The sequence below is a fragment of the Marmota marmota genome, unplaced genomic scaffold (assembly GCF_001458135.2).
Source record: "Marmota marmota marmota unplaced genomic scaffold, marMar, whole genome shotgun sequence".
Lineage (NCBI taxonomy): Eukaryota > Metazoa > Chordata > Mammalia > Rodentia > Sciuridae > Marmota > Marmota marmota.
The window spans coordinates 29,642,186-29,652,566 of NW_025999949.1; positions in this window are offsets into that span (position 1 = coordinate 29,642,186).

Genomic DNA, 10,381 nt, shown 5'->3' on the forward strand with positions numbered 1-10,381 from the left:
CGCCTGTTGCGCAAGCTTCAGTAGGGGCGCGGCTGGAGGGGCCCCGGGGGTGAGCTCTGCTGTCCTCTCCGAAGTCCCAGAGGCCCGGGGCTGGGCGTGCACCGCGGGAGCGTGTGAACAGGGGTGCTGTGTGTGCTCGTGTGCGCGCTCGTGCGTGTGCATGTGGACTTCCTTGTGCCTCGGCGTGGCCGCTTGGCTCCCGTCTCTGCCTCAGAGTTTCTTCTTCAAAACGTCTCATCGCGCCACGCCCTGACATCCCTCTGGTGGACTCCTCCAGTTCCTTCAAGTCTCAACGCCTTCGCCCCTAGCCCCACCAGGGACCTTCCCATGGCCGCCTCCTCTGCTTCCTCCGACCAATTTTCTCAGACTCACACCAGACCCCTTCTGCTTCCCCCCAACTCTCCGCTGAAATTCTCGATCCCATTTAATCTCGTCCATCTTCTCTGCTGCACCCCAACGTTCCGCATCTCCCCTTCCCTTCCCCCTTCAAGTTCTAAGCGCCTCCGCCCGGCCCCGGTGGCCCCTCTCCCTGCCCCACAGGCGGACGGGAGGGAGCATCTCACCCTCACGCTGCCCCTCCTGGATGCTAGAACTTGCGCAGAGCTGCCTTTCCAACCCTAGTCTGTCCCACGGGCGGTGCTTTGTGTAACTGGCGCCTGCCTGCATGTTCTCAGGGACCAAAGAAAGCAGCTGTTCTCGTCCCCGTGAGCAGGAGAGAATCCCCTGGGTCCTGCAGAGCTTTTTTATTATTATTATTTTTTGAAGGTGGAAGCCACGGCCCCACCCTTTAACAGTTTAATCCGAATCTCAGGGAGTACAGACCGGGCACTGGGGGTTTAAAAAGGCCGCCCCTCTCCTGTCCTCTCCCCAGGTGAACATCCTCTTATGAATAAAGGAGAAAGTGACTCAGCCTCGCCCAGTCACTGTCCCAAAGCCACCTACCTGCCTAGCTTGGAGCTTGCCACTGAGCCCCAGGCAGGCTCAGGTGCCCCTCCTTGACTCCTCCTACTGAATGGTGACCCCCTTTCCTCCACCAGCCCTAGAGACATTCAAAGGACCCATGGGAACTGGCTTTCTTCCTTGCCTCCTATTTGCCTTAACCTGCCCTGACCTTTATTCAGTCCTAGTGAACATTTATTGAACTGCAGCTATGAGCTGGTTCTGTTCTCAGCCTCTGGGAAAGGACTGAAGAGGAAAAACCCTTTCCTTCCAGAGCACAGCAGAGTAGAGCCCTCTGACTCAGTTTCCCCCACCCATACTAGAAGGTTGAGCTGAGCTCATTCATCCTGTGGCTGTACTGAGACCTGTTATGTCCAGGTACTGTTCTAGACCCTGGGGATGTAGGAATGAACAAATAGTTGGCATCCTTGGGAGCCATCCTGTTGTATAAACACCCGCCCCTCAGACCTGGCAGTTTGCTACCCACTTACAGACATCCATTTTCCCATAAGCTCCCCTGCTTTGGTTTTCAACAACACTTATGGAGCACTTAGGGGTTGCTACCCATCAAAGATGCAGTGTTAAGTTCAAAAGTGTGCAGGAGGGTGCCCCTTCCTTCAATAACAAAAGGAGCTCCTGCTGTGTGGGTTGAGAAGGGCATTTTGCCAGGAGAAACCATTTCCTGACCCTTTGAGGAAGACTTCCTTGGGGCAGTACAACCCAGAACTGCAGCTGGGAACCCTAAGGATGTTGCCAGTTGGGGGCTGGGTTTGTGCTTAGGAAGCCCAGACAAACTTCAGCACTGGAGAAAAAAAAAAAAAAAAACAGTAGAGGAAAAACAGAAGGGGAGGGGAGAACTTATAGGTGGGGTAGAATTTCCCCAGAGTGGTGACATTTTAAAGCCAGAGTCCAAATCACCTTGGAAAAGTTTGAGGAAGGTGCCATTTGGATTCCACACTCCTCCCAGGAGGGCCAGCACAGCCAATTTTCCTTCCCTGTTGCACTTGGCTTTTCTTTCTCCCTAGCAGCAGAGGAAGTAGTTATCTCATATCCAGCTAAGGTTGCCATGCCTTAGGGAAAAAGACCCACTTAGGGCAACCCTGGGTACAAGGCAGGAGGAAGGTGCTCACCCTGCGGAGGGGTCACCCTGGGAACTGAGTGCTGCCTGCACATCCCCAGCCCCAGCCCGATGCAGCTGAGACAGCAGAAGCTGTGGAGTTGAATGTGGGTGCCACACATTGAGCTGTTTAAATTATTTCTCTTTCTCGCTGGTCAGCAATGGAATTAGATTTGCTTAGTAAATGTACATACACTGCAGCTCTATCACAGGGTGAGATTAGATCTTCTGGACTAATGTCCACTGGAAATTTCTAGTTAGCAACACCTTCGATTTTTTAATGGCCTTAGGAATCACCTATTCCCAACCCTCTTTCATGGTGTCTGTGGGTATGTGGGGTTGCGAGAGACCCCCCATGGGAAGCTGGCATTTGTGGGGAAGAGCATTGAGGTCTGCGGCCCCCCAAATCAGATGTCATTACTTATAAACGATTGTGCCTTGGACAAGTTACCATTCCTCTCTCCATGGAGGAAGAGGTGAGGGAAACCATCAGGACTTTTGACCAAAATTTATGAGCCAGCTGGTGCAGACTCATGTTCTTTTCCCTCCTGATTAAATGAGAATCTGACCCCCAAACCCCACACCTCTCTAGCTCCTGTACCAGGCTTGCTCAGGAGACTCTCTTTGCTTCAGCATCTGTCTCTCCCTCTTTCCTGGGTCATTCTGGTCAGCAAGTAAATATCCATCACAGTGAACGACCTACCCCGGATCAAGTCTCCCTGCAGCTCCTATGGACTGTTCACCCTCAGGTTTTCTTCTCCAAACTTCTCAAAATGGGCATCTGCATACTGAGTTCCACTTCCTCATCTCCTCTTCCTTTTCCTTTGCAGTGTGTGATTTAGCAAGTTCCTCTTGGACTGTTTGAATAAGTCTACAAAATGAGTCAGGAAGACAACAGCCTCTCCCCGGCCAGCTTCCCCACTTCCCCTCCCCAGAAGCCTCTGGTTTCACCTCTCTGAGAGCCATCTTCATTTTATCTCTGCCACTTGCCAGCTCCATACTCTTGGTGGAGTTCAATCATTTTCTGCCTTGGCCTCCTTGTCTGTAAGATCCATATAATGTGGTGCGATTCTACATGGTGTTCAACCAGAGAAATGAAAAGTCGTGCTCCATTTGTGTACAAGAACTCGAAACGCATCTGCTGTCGTATATACCTAATAAGAACAATGTTTTTAAAAGATACCTATGGTAGAGTTAGCTCACAAGGTCACTGTAAGAAATGCCTGTTGATATAAGGGCCTAGAACAATGCCCAGCATAGAGAAAGCCCTTGATAAAAGGTCAGCCGCCACCACCATCACCAGCAGCAGCAGCTGCAGCACCTCACCCATCCCGCCCGTTCTCTTGCCCAACACCAAGGCAGAGAGACCTGCAGCTGGTGTTGCTTGAGGAAGTGTGTGGCGGCAAGGGGTTCCTGTCAATTCCTCCTCCATTATTCAGCCTCGTTGCTTGGATTCTGTTAGAATGGGATCCTTCTACCTGTTGCAAGATCCCAAGTCCACTTTCAGACCCCACCTGTACCCCTCCACCTGGACATCTTGACCTATGTGGATTTCTCCTGGTTCTCAGGGAAAGCAGTGAGCAATGGGAGGGAGAGAAAAACTGAGAAAGTAAAGCCAGTTCCAAATGAGGTGGAATGTAAGGCTCTGCTCAAGATGCAGAGTAAGTCCTCTGGGTGTGGATGAGGAGGTGACGCCGTTAGGTCCGGAGACACAGTTTCTCCTCCCTCCTGGTTGGTCTGCGCTCCCTAGGATGGCTGTCACCAAGTCCCACAGTCTGGGGGGGCTGTAAAGCACAGAACTGATTCTCTCAGGGTCTGGAGGCTGGAAGCCCGATGTCAAGGTGAAGGCAGGGCCCGCTCCCTGTGGGGGTGCAGCAAGGCTCAGCCTGGTCCGGCTTCTGGTGTTGACTGGCGATCCTTGGTGATCCTCGGCTTGCACACATATCCCTCCATGCCCTGACTCTGTCTTTGTGCCTCTTCTCTTGTGACTGTGTCCCTTTTCTTGTAAGGACACCAGTCCTATAGGGTTAAGAGCCCTCCCTAATACATTATGGCCTCATTTTAACTAATTATATCTGCAAGACTCTATGTCCAAATGCAATAATGTTTTTGAGTTCTGGGTGGATATACTTTGGGGGGATAACTCAATCCAGCACAAGGTTTATATGTAATTAGCAAATATTTAGAGTAGGAATTAGAATTCCTACTGAGTGGCCTGCTCAGTCAGGGTGGCCCTAGTGACTCTGCTCTCCTGCAGTCCCAGGGGGCCCTTGCCGGGCCTTGAGCTCTGCCCTTTGCCTGCTTCCAGCTCATGTTCGGCTGTCACCTTGAACAGCTTAGGTCACAGCTTCTTCCTCATTAAAACTTGCATGGCTCCTGTGGCCTGTCAGGGTCACCACCCCCTCCTTGGTGGCCATGGGTGGACATCCCCCCCTTCTTCACATTTTCCTCTGGCCACTGAGTCACCTCCACGGACTCCTTCACTAACTGCTTCCTCCTGGACAACACACCACGCCTTCCCCGGCCTCCGCCCATTCACTCACCCGGACACAGACACACTGGGCTCTTCCCCTCCGGATCAGTCTTGCTGCTTCCCGTCCCTCCCACCTTGCAGCGGGCACATGGGTGTGATTTGTGCTGTTGATGGTGGTGAGTGGAAGTGACCCGGGGCACTTGGGATGGGAACTTGCACAGTCCACGTGTCTGCCATGCTCTCCTCCTTTCTGCCACAAGAGCGAGGAGGTGGGGGCTCTGCCTCTGGACCTGGAGGGAGGAGGTGGCAGAGCCCCTGGCTGATCCTAAAGGAGCGTGTCGTAGGGAGGCTATGGTGGGAATGTCGGTGCTCCCCCAGATCCTTATGTTGACACCTGATCTCCACGTGCTGGTGAGAGTGGGCCTTGGGAGGTGGGTGGTGACCGGTGACCAGGAATGGAGGTGCCTTACAGAAGCTAGCAGGAGCTGGCGGCTCCTCCACGTGTGAGTTCATCGCAAAGGACGGCCATGTGGGAGGTGGGCGCTTCCCAGGTACCAGGCCTCCTCGGCTTTGAGCTTGGACTTGGCAGCCTCCGGTACTGTGAGAAATGAACTCCTGTTGCCCACAGGCTACCTGGTTCATAGCATTTTCTCACAGCAACTCCAACAGACTAAGAAGGAAGAATAACTCTGCTGCCAGCATTGCTAAAATTCTTCTTCTTCTTTTCTTTGTCCCAGGGGTTGAGCCCAGGGGAGTTTTTACCACTGGGCCACACCCCAAGTCCTTTTTAATATTTTATTTAGACTCAGGTTCTGACTGACTCAGGACCTCGCTAAGTTGCTGAGGCTGGTTTTGAACTTGCGATCTTCCTGCCTGAGCCTCCTGAGCCACTGGGAATTCAGGTGTGCGCCACCTGCGTTGCTAAAATTCTAAAGGTATTTGTTATTGAGGCGAACGAAGCCTATCCTGACTGATTCACCACCCTCCAGAGCCCATGAACACTGTCAGATCCCCCAGGAAACCTCACTTGTTCCTTTGCACCTAAGAGCCTTTTTCCCCCCATAATTTATTATATGTGTTAGGAAAGCACAACCCGGAAGGCACAGTGTGGGGTGCTGGGAGTAAAGGGAGGAGGTGGGGCATATTTTCAACCTTCATGAGAAGCAATGAAACCAAAAATGGCATGCCTATGTGACTGCTAGTGTGCATGTGTCTTCAAATAAGGCTACAGGGTCACGGAAGAGTGCATGACCTAAGATCTACGTACTTGTGAGGGTAAGGAGACACCCTCTGGAAAAAAAAAATGATATCTGAAACAGAGACTCATTAGGGTAAGCATGGGTGGACTTGACCTCACTTCCTTGTGATCTCCTGAGTCTTGTGTGTGTCCCTTTCTTTTTGTTGGTCAGAACTCTTTAGTGTATGCCTGGTATAAATATAACGTCAAATATCTTAAGCAATAAAGGGAGGGGAATATTTATTGGCTCATGTAGCAATAAAGTCTGGAGGAGTCTGGCTTCAGGCACAGCTGGATCCAGGGTCCAATATAACCAGACATCTTTCTCCTTCTTTTTTTGTCTCTAGTTCTCAGTATTTCTCGGATCAGTTTTATTTGATCTTGGCTTTGTTCCCAGTCGCGTCTTTTTTAGATTAAATCACCAGGCTGTCAAGTAAATTACAGACATCCTCATTTCTGAGGAAGGCAGAGCCCTGAGAAATTTCCCTGGTTCTCTTTGAGAGGCTGGACCAGTTTTGAGAAGCCTGCTGATATGCTGGCCCTTGATGCTCTGTCTGCTACCTCGCCTCTGCTGGCGGCTGCCTCACCACCTGCACCAACGCCGCACCTGCCAGCCCCCCCCACCCCCACCCCGTGCCTGTCTGTCGCATGCGGTCAGGCAGTGCCCTCACACCTCTGGGCCACACCTGTGCCCTGCAGCAGGAGCTGTGCTTGAGGGCAGAGGCTCCCCATCCTGGGAACACGCCACCTGACACAGGTGGTGCTGAGTGATGCTGGCCGACCCACAGAAGGAAGGCCACCAGTGGGGCTTGAGGGAAAGTATGAGGAGAGGAGGGGTAAAGGGAGGGAGGAGGTGGGAGGAAGGGGTTTGGGTTTATGAACAGTCAGCTCCCTTAGAACTCCTGGCTCATCAGGCTGAGAAGGTGGCCCCGCGGCTCTCGGCTTACTTCCTGAGCTTTCACCAGCTCTTTGGCTTTGAAGCTGGGCTGACCTTCCCCCAGATGTGCCCAGTGATTTTCAGTGGTGGAGACATTAGACCTGGCCCGACTGGTTCCCCACCCACCATCACCTGGGGCCAGGCCCAGGAAATATAAAGAGATTTCAAAGCAACCATAAAACCTATCCCCAGCCTGACTCAGGAGAAATGCCACCTGGCTGCGCATCCCCGTGGTCAACGACATCACAGGCAGCCAGGCCCTTGGCTGGACAGGGGTAAATTACATCTCGGTCCCTAAGTTATCCTGCCCAAAGCTGCCGGAATTAGGCAAGCCTACAATCTTTTTTCTTTTTCTTTTTTCCTTTCTTTTCTTTTTACTTTTTGCCTCCCCCCTTTCCTCCTCCCTCCCTCCCTCCTCCCTCCCTCCCTTCTTCCCTCCCTCCTGCCCTTCCTACGCTTCCTGAAGCTACATCTCAGTGTCCCTCAGACCCCTACCTGGAGCCTCCTCACCCACAGCCCTGCAGCAGTTTGGTTCCACAGGGACCTGTCTGCCTTTTCTGCACCTGGACTGCAGGCTCCCAACAGTCTGTCCCTTTTACTCCCAGCAGCAGCAAACATGAGAGCAGCAGCTTTGTGCAAACCCAGCCCCACCCTGGGCACCCACCCTGCACGCTGCAAGCAATCAGGACAGATGTGGGCAGCCGGGGACAGTGGTTGAGACACGGGAGTTGATGTGATTTTCAAGTTACAACACAGACCACAGCCCAGTGGCCCTGTTCCTAGGCAGAAAGGGGGTCATGCAGAGGAGAGAGACCCAGGCCCTGACCTAACACCCAGTCAGGTTCAAGGCTCACTGGGCGGTGGCAGAGCTCCCTCCTCCCTGTAGGCAGAGGACTGCTCAGGGGCAGGCCCTCCTGCTCTGCAGGTGGCCGGTGCACAGAGGTGATGTGGTGGCTAAGACCACAAAGAAATTCAGCTCTTGTCCCAGGCCCAAGATGGGGACCTCAGTGACCCACACGCCCTATAGCACTGGGCAGGGATCTGGTGATGCAACCCACTACCAGGCCTCACGGAAACCTCCGGCCAACGCCCGTGCCCTGGGGGAGGAAGAAAACCAGGGAGCGCCAGGAAACGGGGACCATGGCTGCCAGGCTCCAGGCACCTGCCAGGGGAGGCAGGGAGACAGTGGCCAGAGCCACACCCAAGGAGGGGAGGGTACCAAGATGCCCATCTGCCTGAACAAACAGACGTCCCTCTTTACCACAGGTCCAAACTACGTCTGCCCAGTTCGACGGTGACTTCATCTCCAGCACGTGCAACTGAGGGCCCATGAAGCCGCTGGGATCCTGAGCTAGAAAAGTGGTACAATGCTCATCACAGTAACTTTTGGAGGTTTTAAAAAGAAGCACTTCATGTGGAGCTATTAGGAATTAACATTAGCACTACCTACATACACAGAGACAGACACACACACATCTGAAAATAGACCACAGAAAAGTAAAGAAAAAAACACGGCCCAGAGATGATCCCTCCTAATGTTTTTGTGTTTTTGCCTTCCAGACACTTCTACGGGTGTGCCTATGTGCAGATGCATGCAAAAAGGTAACATTCAATTACAAACAGCTAAGACAGCCTTTTGAAAGGTTATTATACAACCTTGACTTTTTTGCAGCCTGCTTTTCCCCCATACATTATGAACATCTTTGCATTAAAAATAGCTACCCTCGTCTTTTCACTTTCTTATAAATACTACATGCATAAAGCAAAACAAAACAGGAAAAACGCATGACACTCCAACGTACGGTATGATAGCATTATCATAAAGTGAACACCTAACGTGATAGCAGAGACCCAAGTAAGACTGAAAACATGGCCAGCCCAGAGAAGCTCCCTCCACACCACCCGTGAGGCCACACAGTATTTTTTCTATCACATGGATGAACACCTGTTCGTTTACGATTCTCAAATGGTTGGACAGAGAGAGACACTGGCCATGCTTCACAAGCATGAGCATCCTGTCCCTGTGTCAACCTTCACACACCCATTTTGTATAGTCTTCCAGGAACTTGTGTGGGTAGAGTCATAGGATTGACATCTTGGGGTCAAAGGACATACAGATGTCGAGGCTCTTGAGCTGTGGTTGCCCACTGCCTTCCAGTAGACCGCAGGAGGGCAGGGCCCCTCGGGTGTACAGCGGGATGTGTCTCCATCCATGTTGCTTGCCATTGAAGAGGTGAAGGCCAGAATCTTGGTGTGTCTTGATGCACTTGTAGCCAAATGACATCATTTATTTCATGTATTTATACTTGATCTCCAAGGATCATGCACGAGAGGTACTATTAACAAAATGTTATCATCTCATCCGCTTGTCTGATCTCTGTGTTCATAAAGAAGAAATAAAAATCCCATCCTACCCCTCTGCTTCCTGTCAGGAGCCGTGGTTCAGCTCCTGGAACTGAAGTAATTCTTGGCATGGATGCAAAGTCCTTGGCTCTGCTAATGAGGAGCTATAGGGACTGGGCTAAGTCACTTTTTTCTCTGAGCCTCCTATTCCTCAGTCGACAAGATCAGTTGTCATTTAGCAAGTGACAGAATAATGTAAATGGAAAAGAATTGTAACTCCAGCCTTTAATAAAGCCAGGCTAATTTGCTGTCTATCAAATGTGAGGCACTGGACTAGACATGTTCTGCCCTTTATTCTGATTTGTGCAACAACCTTGCAAAACAGATGTTATAATCCCCATTTTAAATCAAAGAAATAGGCTCAGAGAGGTGAGATGACTTTTCCAAGGTTTCATGTTGGGAACAATGACTCACCTGCTGATTCTCAAGAACCTGCTCTTTCCGAGAAGACCCAGTACCATGAGCCTCTCTGGATGGACATACAGAAAGAATATCATAGTGTCTAGAGAATGTTATTCTCAGAATGTTCCTGGAGAAGCTCACTCTTCTGCCCTGGTGCTAGTTGCCCTTCATACCCACATGCAGGGTGGGAGGGACCACGGCTCCCTGGAAGAGCTTCCCCATCGCTCAGGGCCCACCAGATGTCCATTTCTTCTATGGGTCCCTTCCTTGTGTCTGTCTCCTTATCTTGGCTTGAGTCCCACCACCCAGGAAGCTCTTCCTCATGAAAACTTGGAATGTCTAAACCAGAAGAGCTCCAAGAAGAACAGGATGAGAGGGTCTTTCCATGACTAAATGTCTGCCCTTTGCCAAGGGGTGGTTGGGTTTTCATTTTGCAGATGGAGAAGCAAATCTCAAGCTGGTAAGGTCTGGGACCAAGGTTCCCCACTACTGGGAACATCTCACACTTCTTTAGCACCTGGTGCCGAGGAATACTGCAAACCCTTCTCATGCGGTCACCCTAACCTTCCCTGTCTCCAAGAGTGGGTGCTTTGGTATCATGGAATGGAAATTCCAAGGTAGACGAGTTTTAAGTCCATTTATCTAGATGTCCCAGTAAAAAGTAGAGCTGGGATTGGAATCCAGGGAGTTCCCCACATTTTCCCCACCTGCCACGTCTGGATGACCCTCAGTCCCACGTTCTTCCTGTGAAACCTCCACGCATCTTCTGCAATGTTCTCTCAGGGCAGGTCGGAGGGGAAAGGTGTGGGGTCAACACACTCTCTCTCTCCAGGTGGAAGAACCTGGATGCAGAGATTCTGGGACTCTGACCCC